We start from the raw sequence: 10,122 nt of genomic DNA on the forward strand, positions 1-10,122 counted from the left end.
GCCCTAGCAGCTTTCTAGGACAGCCTTTAGGTTTAGGCACAAGACTACTACAAAATATTAGTGAAAGTACATTATTAAAGAAGATCTTTCTTGAAAAAACTCTGTTTTCATCCAGGTGATTTCAGCTGCTATGGATGGTCACCTGTAAAATGTTATTCTGCTTCAGAATAGACTTTAAAGGCACAGGCAACATCTTTCTCAATGCTTGTGAATGACTTCTAATCTACAGCTTCTTATGTCAGGTGTCAGACAAGAATAGATGGAATTTAATAATATATCTCTCTTTTGGGGCACTTGTGGGAGAAGAGCTAGGTGTCCCTCATGGAACTTCATTGGATCTCACTGGGAAACTCTGGAGGGAGCTATATACATTTAACACTCCTAGGCTCACCAACAGATGGACCATGATGCACAGTTGGAAGGTAGGGACTGGAAAAAAAGATATAAAAAAAGGTATAAAAAGAAACTAACCTGGAAAAGATTCTTGAATTTCTCAGGGGAAAAAAATAAAGTGGAAATGCTATTCCTTCACTCGTAACTAAAAACAGTTAATATGTGCAGAGGATTCTTCATCAGAAATACATTGTGCGGAGTCTTTATTCATTCACTCTCAAAACATCCAGAGGAAGATAGCAGCATCTTCCCCACAGGGGCACTGGGGCCACAGAGGATATGTCTTCCTCAAACAAGTGAAAGGTGCCATAAGGGCCTGTCTCAGGACACTCCCAGCTGGAATGGGCAGTAATGAGTAGAAATGAGTACCCTGTTTGTCTGAACTCAGCACAGAACAATACTTCCATGCTCTGTTATTGCCACACTCTTCACCATCGGTAAAGAAAACATAACATTGTCCTCCTTGATTGCCCATCATTTCTTACACCGGCCTGATCTCGAGCAGGTAATTTCCTTGCACTTTTCCATGATTGCCAACAGCCTGTTTGGACTCAGCCATTTGGGACTTGGTGGATAAAGACAGAGTTTTGGTTGTCTTTACCAACCACCTGAGACGAGCAGTGAAGGAAGTATCACCTTCCCTTAGCCTGTTACTTTGCACTATTCACTGAGAAATAGTGTTTTAAAAAAATATTGCAGAGTCATGCGATGCATACCCAGTGCGTTTCACAGAGCAACAATAGGAAAATGTGAATAAACCTTCCAGAGCACCTGGCTCAGTGTATGTATTTATATACTAAAAAGCACTGGAGTATTATTTACATGCTTAGCTGGAGTTTGTCCTTTCTAGAGAAGTCTGGGCTGCTACCTGTTATACTTGGCTCACGATGATTTAAATAAGAATTTATAGACCCTAAACCATCTGCAAAATGTCCCAGCTCTTCAAGGCCAATGTAAATGCAATGAGGGGGGAAAACCGCGGAAAGAAAAGGTTAACAAGGTTTCTCCTTGCCTCCCCCTTGGCACATTTCATAATTAACTTCAAAATGTCTGAGAGCAAAGGGTTGAAACAGATAAAGTTCCCACATCCTTGGAGATAAGTGCAGCAGTTTGTGTAGCACATGACAGCAGCAGCAGCTTTGTTTGGTGTCACTGCACTACATGTTGCTGCAAGTGTGTGCACTGCAGGGCACTCTGGAGCCTGGCTTCACATCTCCACATGAAAGAAGCTTGCTGTGATTTATATCATCATGCTAATCAGGAATGCGCATTAATTCAAGGTCCCTTTTGGGGCCTTGGGAAAAAGGAAGAATCAAAAATGAGCCAGATGTCTGTTTTGTGCAAGGTGCCACTGTTTTCCAAAGTGTGAAGGAATTAAATGTGTCATTAGTGTTTGCAGACATGTTAGAAGGCAGCTAGAGGAGAGATCTCGCTGCATGCTGCAGTGAGAGCCACGGGAAAGGAACCTTCTTCTGCCCCCTGACTCTATCAGCATTAAGGAAATTTAAAATTTAAATAGATCTTGAAATTCTAACCCACATTTTCTTATGAATGACGGATCTTTCCTGCCCTCAGTCCACCACATTTCTCCAAGCCTGAAAACTGATGCTTCCTTCTTAACAGCAAAAAAGTGGGAAAGACGTTTGCGGTCTGGTGGTTACACCATGGGGTTGGAAAGCAGAAGAAGCGGTGTTTCAAATCTGGGCCAAGATTCTTGTACACCATGGACTTGATCCTGCCAGATACTGAGCACCCACTGATTATCCAAGGCCAGGCCCTCACACAATTCATGTGAGTTCAAGTTCTTGTTCCAAAGTAAAAACTGGGCCTGTGTTCAAAAAAATTGGTGCTGATTCTGTGGTTGTGCTGCTTCCTTCACAACCCCAGCAGTCCAGCATTAATTTCCATTTTCCCTTCTAGTGGCATGAGGGCTGGGACAGTCATATTCCAACACTTGACACCTCCAAAGCCCTGATCCTGTATGAAAATCTCATTTTACTTCTCTCTAGCATCTACTTTTTTCAGATTAGTGGGAGGTCCTGTTCTTTTATGTCTCTGCCCATACCCAGGAAGGGAGAAGAATAACAAAACTGGAAAGAAATTGCTTTTATTCTGATGAATTGCAAATTCACCACCAGCTCTGTCTTTGGCTAGAGGGGAATCTACTATAGATACAGACATAGTCTGTACTGAAACTGTTTTTTTAGGGCAGCATGTGGCTTAGAAACAAAAAGGAAGCATAATTGTATATCTAGTCTGATTGTTGGGCAAGTAATAAAACCTCCTCAAGGTTTTTTAGTGCTCACCCATTAGGATTGTAGGAATTTAGGTGCTAGTGTCTTATAAATACCTTAGATGTGTGATTTTATGTATGTTTTCCATGGACCTTGTGGTGACTGTGAACTAATTTTAAGATTCTGCAAAATATATAACCAGGAAAAGCAGGTCTATTGTCAGAGACTCCGTGGGGGTCCATGAATCCAAAAATACTGGAAACCACCATCAAGGTCAATGGATGGATTATTTAGATTGGATATGGCCCCTTTTTTTACATCCTTTTATGTAATGCGATTTTCAGGGTGAGATTTCAGCATGCCAGTTGCACCACTGCAGGCAGAAAACTGCACAGACCTGTCTGACTCTAGCAGCTCCAAGCATGGCCTCTGCCATTCTGCAAAGACAGAGAAAATAAGAGGGAACTTGGGCCATCAGTGAGGAAAGGTAAAATAACCATATCTTTGTTCAGTGACTGTAGTAACCATAAGCAGCTGTTAAAACAGATTGGAGCGTGTTAAAAATCCAAGCCTTTCTGTGGTCCCTAGTCCAGGGCTGTTGTAATAAGCCTTGTTTTCTCCTCGTTAAAACAATCATTTACTCTTTACTTTGAGGAAGATAAATGTTCTCTAGGCACATAATGATATCAGCAGAGATAAATTACAAAGGCCACCAACCAAACTCATGCTGCCATGAGGAAGGCACCATAAATCTCTGCAGCAGACACACATCTGCTCCGGCAGCAGTGTTAACATGCACCTGCTCACGCCTCAGACCAGCCCCTTGCATGGCATATTCCTGCAAGGCACGAGGAAAGCACTTAATCACTTATTAAATTCTTGCTCTACATAAAAAGTATTTAGAATATGAACTTTGGTTCAAGCCTTGCATGTGTAATATACTTATATGCCCAAAATATTATTCCACCATGTGCAATTTTTTCTGGTTTATATATGTGCATGTTCCCTGATGCTGTACAAACCTATCAAAAAATGTTTTCAAAGCTTTTTTTTACATATACAAGGAAGCTATGGAATGAGGGATGTCTTTTGAGTGCTTTGGATTATATAGCACATGTTCATCTGAGGGTGCCCCATGAGTACCAGGGGGTTCAGCGTTTTTGCCAGGATGTCTCATTGCACAAACTCTCCTTGCTGCCCCATAACAACCACCAACTGTCCCAAACTGCTGACCTATTAACCAAACAAACTCTGCTAAATATTGCCATGTGTAAGTGTACTATTATTTTTCTAATTGCTAAAAACATGTCTTTCCTGCATTCAATAGCCTCTAGAAGAGATTGTTAACAGCTGGGTATTCAGCACAATAGAGGCTTTAGACTTAAAGGAACATTGTCCAGGTTACCCAGTGAATTTGGCCATCTGTATTTTTTTATAGATGATTCTTTTCATGTTGTCCATGTTACATTTGAAACTGTGAATCAATGGCTCTCATGAGGATTGAGACAGCAGAGAGCAGAATTCATTATAAAAAGAACAGACCTGAGAGAAGATGGATGTAACCTTGGATAGCTGATGATGGATTGGGACTGCTTTTTAACTGGATGTACAACCTTCTGCTGTGGGAATGAGGATTGAGGGGTGAGGGAGAACACGTGGAGAAAATATTTTCTGGTATTTTCTGATGTGGTTGTATGGGATAGCTTGGACCCAAAAAGTCCCAATTGCTCCCAGCTATTTAGGGATCATCTATGAAGAGTGCTCCAAACTGTGCTTTGCCTGTGGTTACAGTGGTGAGGGAGTCCATCTTACATATGGCTGCAATAATTTTGAATACCTAATCTTATTTTCCACCACTAATTGCAAGAGGCTTTTTCCCCCTGCTTCTTGCTTGCTGTGGAGGACCAGTCATTTTTATTCTCATTTCTAGACAGCTTCAATTCCTGCAGTTGTGAACTGGTTTGCTGTTACAGCATTTGTATTTTAAGCATGAAAAACAGATGTCTAGACCCATTAGTGTTGGGGAGAGAGATTTCTTTGGTATTTGAACTATAAATATGGCAAATTTTCCCTCATCTTACATTTTGTAAAGCTTTGTTTTTACAAAAGTATCTAATCTTAAATCAAACTGTGTCTGTTTGGTTATACGAGTCCTTTGGAGCAAATACAGTCTATTACGTCAGCAACAGTTTAGGTATTCCAAAAATAAGACGGTTATAAATCTATGCTCTGTACCCCTGTGTCCCAAAATCTTAGGGATAAAGCAGAGATACTCTGCATTTACAGAAGCAAGATTTAAACCTTGGTAACTCAGTGAATTGTATGCGTGCTACAGCAACAGTGATACAGTTGGGCTCAAGAGTCAAGTGTTCACAAAAAAAGGTGATTTCTGTGACTTTCAGGCCAGACTCTCCCTCTTTCTGCATCACCACTGCAGCATCACAGAGCACAGCTGCCTGATTTCAGGGATGCTGAGGAGCCAAAGCTCCACCATGGCTGGAACCACCTTGTGATGCCCTGGCTGTGCTGCAGGACTGAGGGGAGATGGAGACCTGCACCCAGACCTCAAGTTACTGCCCAGCCTGAAAGAAGAGCTGACAGGGGACCTTTGATCCTCTACAAACAGAAAGTGCAATTGATTCTCTTCACTTAGAAGCATGACTGGTGTTACATTTCCTGAGCTGGACAAGGGTGGTCCAGATGTCCATGACAGATTTTTGCATAAGCACTTTACATTTTTTGTTTTTCTAGCTGTTTGCTCTTCTTCCCTCCTTTAAAAAAAAGCTCTTCATACACTGTTGTTGAAATCACAGCCCTAAAAAAGGACTTACATCAGCCTTTAGCCTTCAATAGTTTATTGGATCTCTGGTTGCTAGTGGGGAAAATAGACAAAATCAGGCAGACAGGAAAAACTGTGGGACAGTTATTTATGTGAATTTCAGGTCATTTTTTCTTTCAAGAAAGTTAGTACAACCATATGGTGGAAAAAATATGCCAAGTTTTACCCAATCTACTCACAAGTCAAATAATTGGACATATAAACTGATTATTCAACTGCATATGCATTTTGAACAATCTGGAATATTATTTTTTATGGACCAGATTCCAAATTATTCAGACATTCTGCAAAGAGTCAAAATGCCATAAAAATGTCATGATTCTGTCTCCATTTTTACGTGTCCACTCCATAATTGCTGTGTACACTGAGGTCCCAGCCCTTCATGCATGGAGCTGGACAAGGTCCTTACGAAGGAAAAGCAGAGCAGTTGCACACCCCTGGGTTTCTGCAGAGATGGGCAGGTCTAAATCATAGATCCACTCACTCCCCAGTGAGATAATCATAGTAATAAATAATAAATTAATACAGATCATTGTAAGTTGTCACAAGTTATCACATTTGAATTCCTTCTTTCCTTTAGCATCTAAGGAAATAGAAAATACTGACTGTGCAAATATTAGCCCATCTTTCATAGCCTGCCAAATCACTGGGTTCAATGAAAACCTGCTCTTCTTCTTCAGTGGGCTGTGGTCACCTGCGTGTGCCTGCAAGACACTTATTTCCCTGATAATAAAAATAAACTTAGCCAGTTTCCGAGCCACTTCCAAGTTTGCTTCTGGAATATCAAACATAAGTTTTCATTCTCTTATTTCTTGATTAATGCACTGAACATCAACTTTTCTCAGTCACTTCTAAACTTTAATCAAGGATAAATCACCCCCAATGGGCATTTTAATCTTGTTTCTATATTTTTAAAGGAAATTAAATGTTAATTGCTGCTAGGTAAATTTATCTAAAATACTGATTTTCAATTCATCCCACAAACAGTAAGAAAATAAAGATAATTGTGTGGCATTTCCTGCTGAATAAAGGGAGCAAGGACTTTTTTTCCCAAATAATATTTTTAAAATAAAGTATTTTTAAAGATTACTGTTATTGTATGTTTTAAAATGTCTGGTACTTTCAAATGCCCAGCTAAGCTGACTGCAGTAATTGTTAGGAAAATATTTCTCTCCCTGTCTCCGAGGTGACTGTGGAAGAACTATGACTTTGTTTAAGGAAAGATTAAAAAGTAACGAGAAATTCCCATTGCATATTCAATAGCAATCAGAAAATACAAAGCCCAGCTGCTTCAGTGGGCTCCTGTGTGCCATCTCTGCTGCTGATGTGTGTGTAGCTGGAGTCCTTTGCAGGAAATCACCACTGGTTAGAGCTCAGCCTCTGTTCAACTTCCAAGTTAAGGCCATTCATTTGGGGCTCTCACCACTTGTACTCGCCCTTTCATTATGTCTTGGGACTGCTCTTCGAATGTCCTGACTACACCATCCCAGGAAGCTGGGAGTTCAAAAGATGTTACAGCCTGGCTACCCTGAAATCAAGACATCCCAAAACACACGCAAATTGGGACCCACACATCTGCATTTCCAACAGCATTACCCACAACCATCTAAATTGTAGGATTGAGTTCTTGTATTGCCAAAGATTTAAACCTAAAAAATGGCTTTGGACTAAAGTTTCTGTAAGATTTACCACTAAAATAATCTCTGTAAGCAGCAAGCAAAATCCTTATGGTTTCAAATACTACTTTTTGACCTTTTTGACAAAAGCATTGGCATTATTCTATGAAGCAAAGAAGAAGCTGTGAAGGTCAAATCTTCAACGTCATTGCAATCTGAAGAAGAAAAAAATAAATTGAAAAGTATCTCTATTATATAATCTGCACATTAACAGGTGGAAAAACAGCAACATAATTTACCTTTCGACACAGAAATGTCTTCCTTGGAGCCAAGCAAATTCACTCTGGTGTTTAATCTGAGCAGTTGCCAATTTTCTGTCCGTAATGGGAATACAGTGGAAACTCGGGAAGGAGAAAGAATTAAAGATAAATGCCACTTTTAGTGCAGGAGCTTTGTCTAAGGGTATTTGGTGGGGCTGGCAGGGCACAGACTTAGGGACTGGTCTCAGGTCAGCAGCAGACAGTGCTGGTTTGCTTTTGGGAGCCTCTGCCAGAGTACCAGGGTGATTTCCTAGACTGTAAAATTATCATTATCAGTTAAGACTTTAGCACAAACACAGGTCAGGCCCTCCAGACTCACTCACTCTCAGACACACATGCACAGACTCCACCTTGGCCTCATTCTGGATCAGACATTTCAGGGATGCTCTGCAGCCACTCCCTCAGCTGGTCCATGACCAGAGCTGGTGCTCATCTCTCTGCCTCAGGAATAGAGAATGCTTAGAGAATGCTTAGAGAATACACTCACTCTGGCCCTGAAAGTTCCCTACTTTGAAGAAATATCGTATTCCTATAAAAAACAATGCTGGGATTAAAAACTGCTCCCAGGAAATGTGCAGGAAGGGCTTGCAGGAGTGGAGGATGGGCTTGCATTGGGTCAATAGAGCCATTAACAATCCAGAGGGGGTGAAAATTAATATTATTTTCTAAATTTCACAGATGTTACTTTATTAAAAGGAAACCCCGAGATGTTCAAAGGAGGCAGGGAGCTAAGCTGCCAGTGCCATTGAATTTTAATGATAAATGTTTTCCTTAGGCTCTTTTAAAATCCCAGCTTTAATGTGTTGCTTCACGCAAGGCTAGAAAGCTTGATTGCAAGCAATAATTAAAAGTCTTTAATCCCAAGAAAACGAGACTAAACCAGAGCTCCCCTTTATAGTGATTAAACTAAAGCTACTAAAATGGAAGCTTCTTCAGAGACATTACTTTCCATTTTTTATTCTTAGTGCCTCACTCTGAATCAAAAGCTGCCAAAAGGGGTAAATATAATGTTAAAGAGGCTAACAATAAAGTTTTCAGTCTAATCAATCTCTCTGGTACTACAGCAAGTGCAATTATTTTAATGGCGTGCCAAGATAAGTAAGAAACTGAAAGTAATCTGAAAATTTCTCTAACTGCCTGTTAATAGTAGACTTTCCTTCATTTTATCCTTTGAAAACATTCCAACAGTGTTCAGAACTTGAGTGAAATACCTCCTTAAGTATTGCATAAGAATGGCTTTTGTGTTGGTTGGTTCAAATACTAAAAAAATTCTCCAAAATCCAGCAGAAAATTTCTAAAAATTACTGTAGTCTTGCTCTTTGCAAGGATGGTGAAAAAACCCCTGGAACTCACTTCTCCTTTGTTTGCATTGATAGGTATTTTATTCTGGTACTGGAGATTGAACAGACATTCAGCTTTTCACCTCCAGTATAAAACCAGGAAATAATTAGAAAAAGAAACAAAAACACAGGAGGGAAAATGGATAAGAAGACATAGTTGCTCAGAGATAATAATAAAGCAAAATGCTGCTGATACCAAAGATATGTGGCCATAGCAAGGCCTCAGCAGTAACATAGCTGTGTTGGAAGGATCGGCACGTATTATCCATAAATATTTTTAAAGCTTCTTGCATGAAGGGTAAGAGATGAGACATATATAAAGATGCATACAAAAGAGTTATGTTCCAGTTGGCAGCTGGTATCTCACTTTTCTTTTGAATTGGCTGCAACTGGGGCAGGCTGTTCTTTCTCTGCTGCTCAGGTATCACAGGATGCACCCTCTGGGGACAGGATGCTCCGCTGAACGAGGCACTCGGGGATCGTGTGACCGATGTGGATTGATGGGCACGCTGTACTTCAGCACCTCCGCACTCACCTGCCTTGGCAGGCATCGAGACCACACAGCCTGAGCTTGGAAATTCCCCCCGGCTGCCACCCGCATCTCCCGGCTCCTCCCAGAGCCCAGTTTGGAGCCGGGTCCTGCAGGAGGTGCCCCGTCCTGGGCGGGGACAGGTACCCAAGCTAAGGCAGTTTTGGCAGAGCCTCCCTGCACCACAGCCTGCAAAACATTTCATTTTTCTCTCCTCACCCCCAGTGCTCCCCTCCGGTTGTGGTTTGCTGCCTGCATACCCTCAGAGAGGCATTTGAGCAGGAGAATCAGGGCAGAGAGGTTTTCCACTAGATTTAAATAGCTTGGAAATGCTCCATCCTGTCTGGAAAAGAACCTCGGGGCTTGCGCCATGTCATGGGGAGTGAACAGCAAGGAATCTTCTTGGACCATTTGTGCTTCTAAATGCCAGCCACACTGCACTGCCGCCGAAAGATCCCGGTGCCAGCCTCTGCTGGAAAACCTCTTGGCAGTTCCCAGGGGGACCGCTGAAATCCATCAGCGACCAAGAGTTACTGAGCAATAGGCATCGCTGCCAGAGCCACTGTGCCGGGGCTTGCTCCAGGCAGGAAGCTCGCAGCCATTCTCCCTTTCTTTCCCTGCACCGTGTGCCCTTGGGACACGCTGTTATTGCAGCCTGCCGCGTGTTTTGGAAGTTATTCCTGCCATCAGCTCTCAGAAGCAGGCTCCCTCCTGAGCCCCTCGCTGTCATGCCTTGAATCATCATCTGCCATCATTCCAGGGTTGTCCCGGCTTCTAAGACATATTGGCAGTGACAATAATGGCTCTCAGAGCAAAGCTTACACAACGTGCCCATTTATGCAGGTTTCTAA

The 10,122-nt window shown here is 41.8% G+C and overlaps 1 long non-coding RNA gene across 1 annotated transcript; it reads right to left on the reverse strand.

Moving 5' to 3' along the window:
- Positions 1 to 7,098: 7,098 nt before the first annotated feature.
- Positions 7,099 to 9,763, reverse strand: LOC121672716. Its single transcript, XR_006018957.1, has 3 exons — positions 9,491 to 9,763; positions 7,382 to 7,483; positions 7,099 to 7,297 (listed from the first exon to the last, which is right to left on the reverse strand). It is a non-coding gene; the product is annotated as an uncharacterized LOC121672716 (long non-coding RNA).
- Between the last annotated feature and the right edge of the window lie 359 nt (positions 9,764 to 10,122).

Source organism: Corvus kubaryi, unplaced genomic scaffold (genome assembly GCF_017639235.1).
Source record: "Corvus kubaryi isolate FWS band 111438036 unplaced genomic scaffold, C.kubaryi_AGA036_p1.0 64877, whole genome shotgun sequence".
In the NCBI taxonomy this organism is placed as follows: Eukaryota; Metazoa; Chordata; class Aves; order Passeriformes; family Corvidae; genus Corvus; species Corvus kubaryi.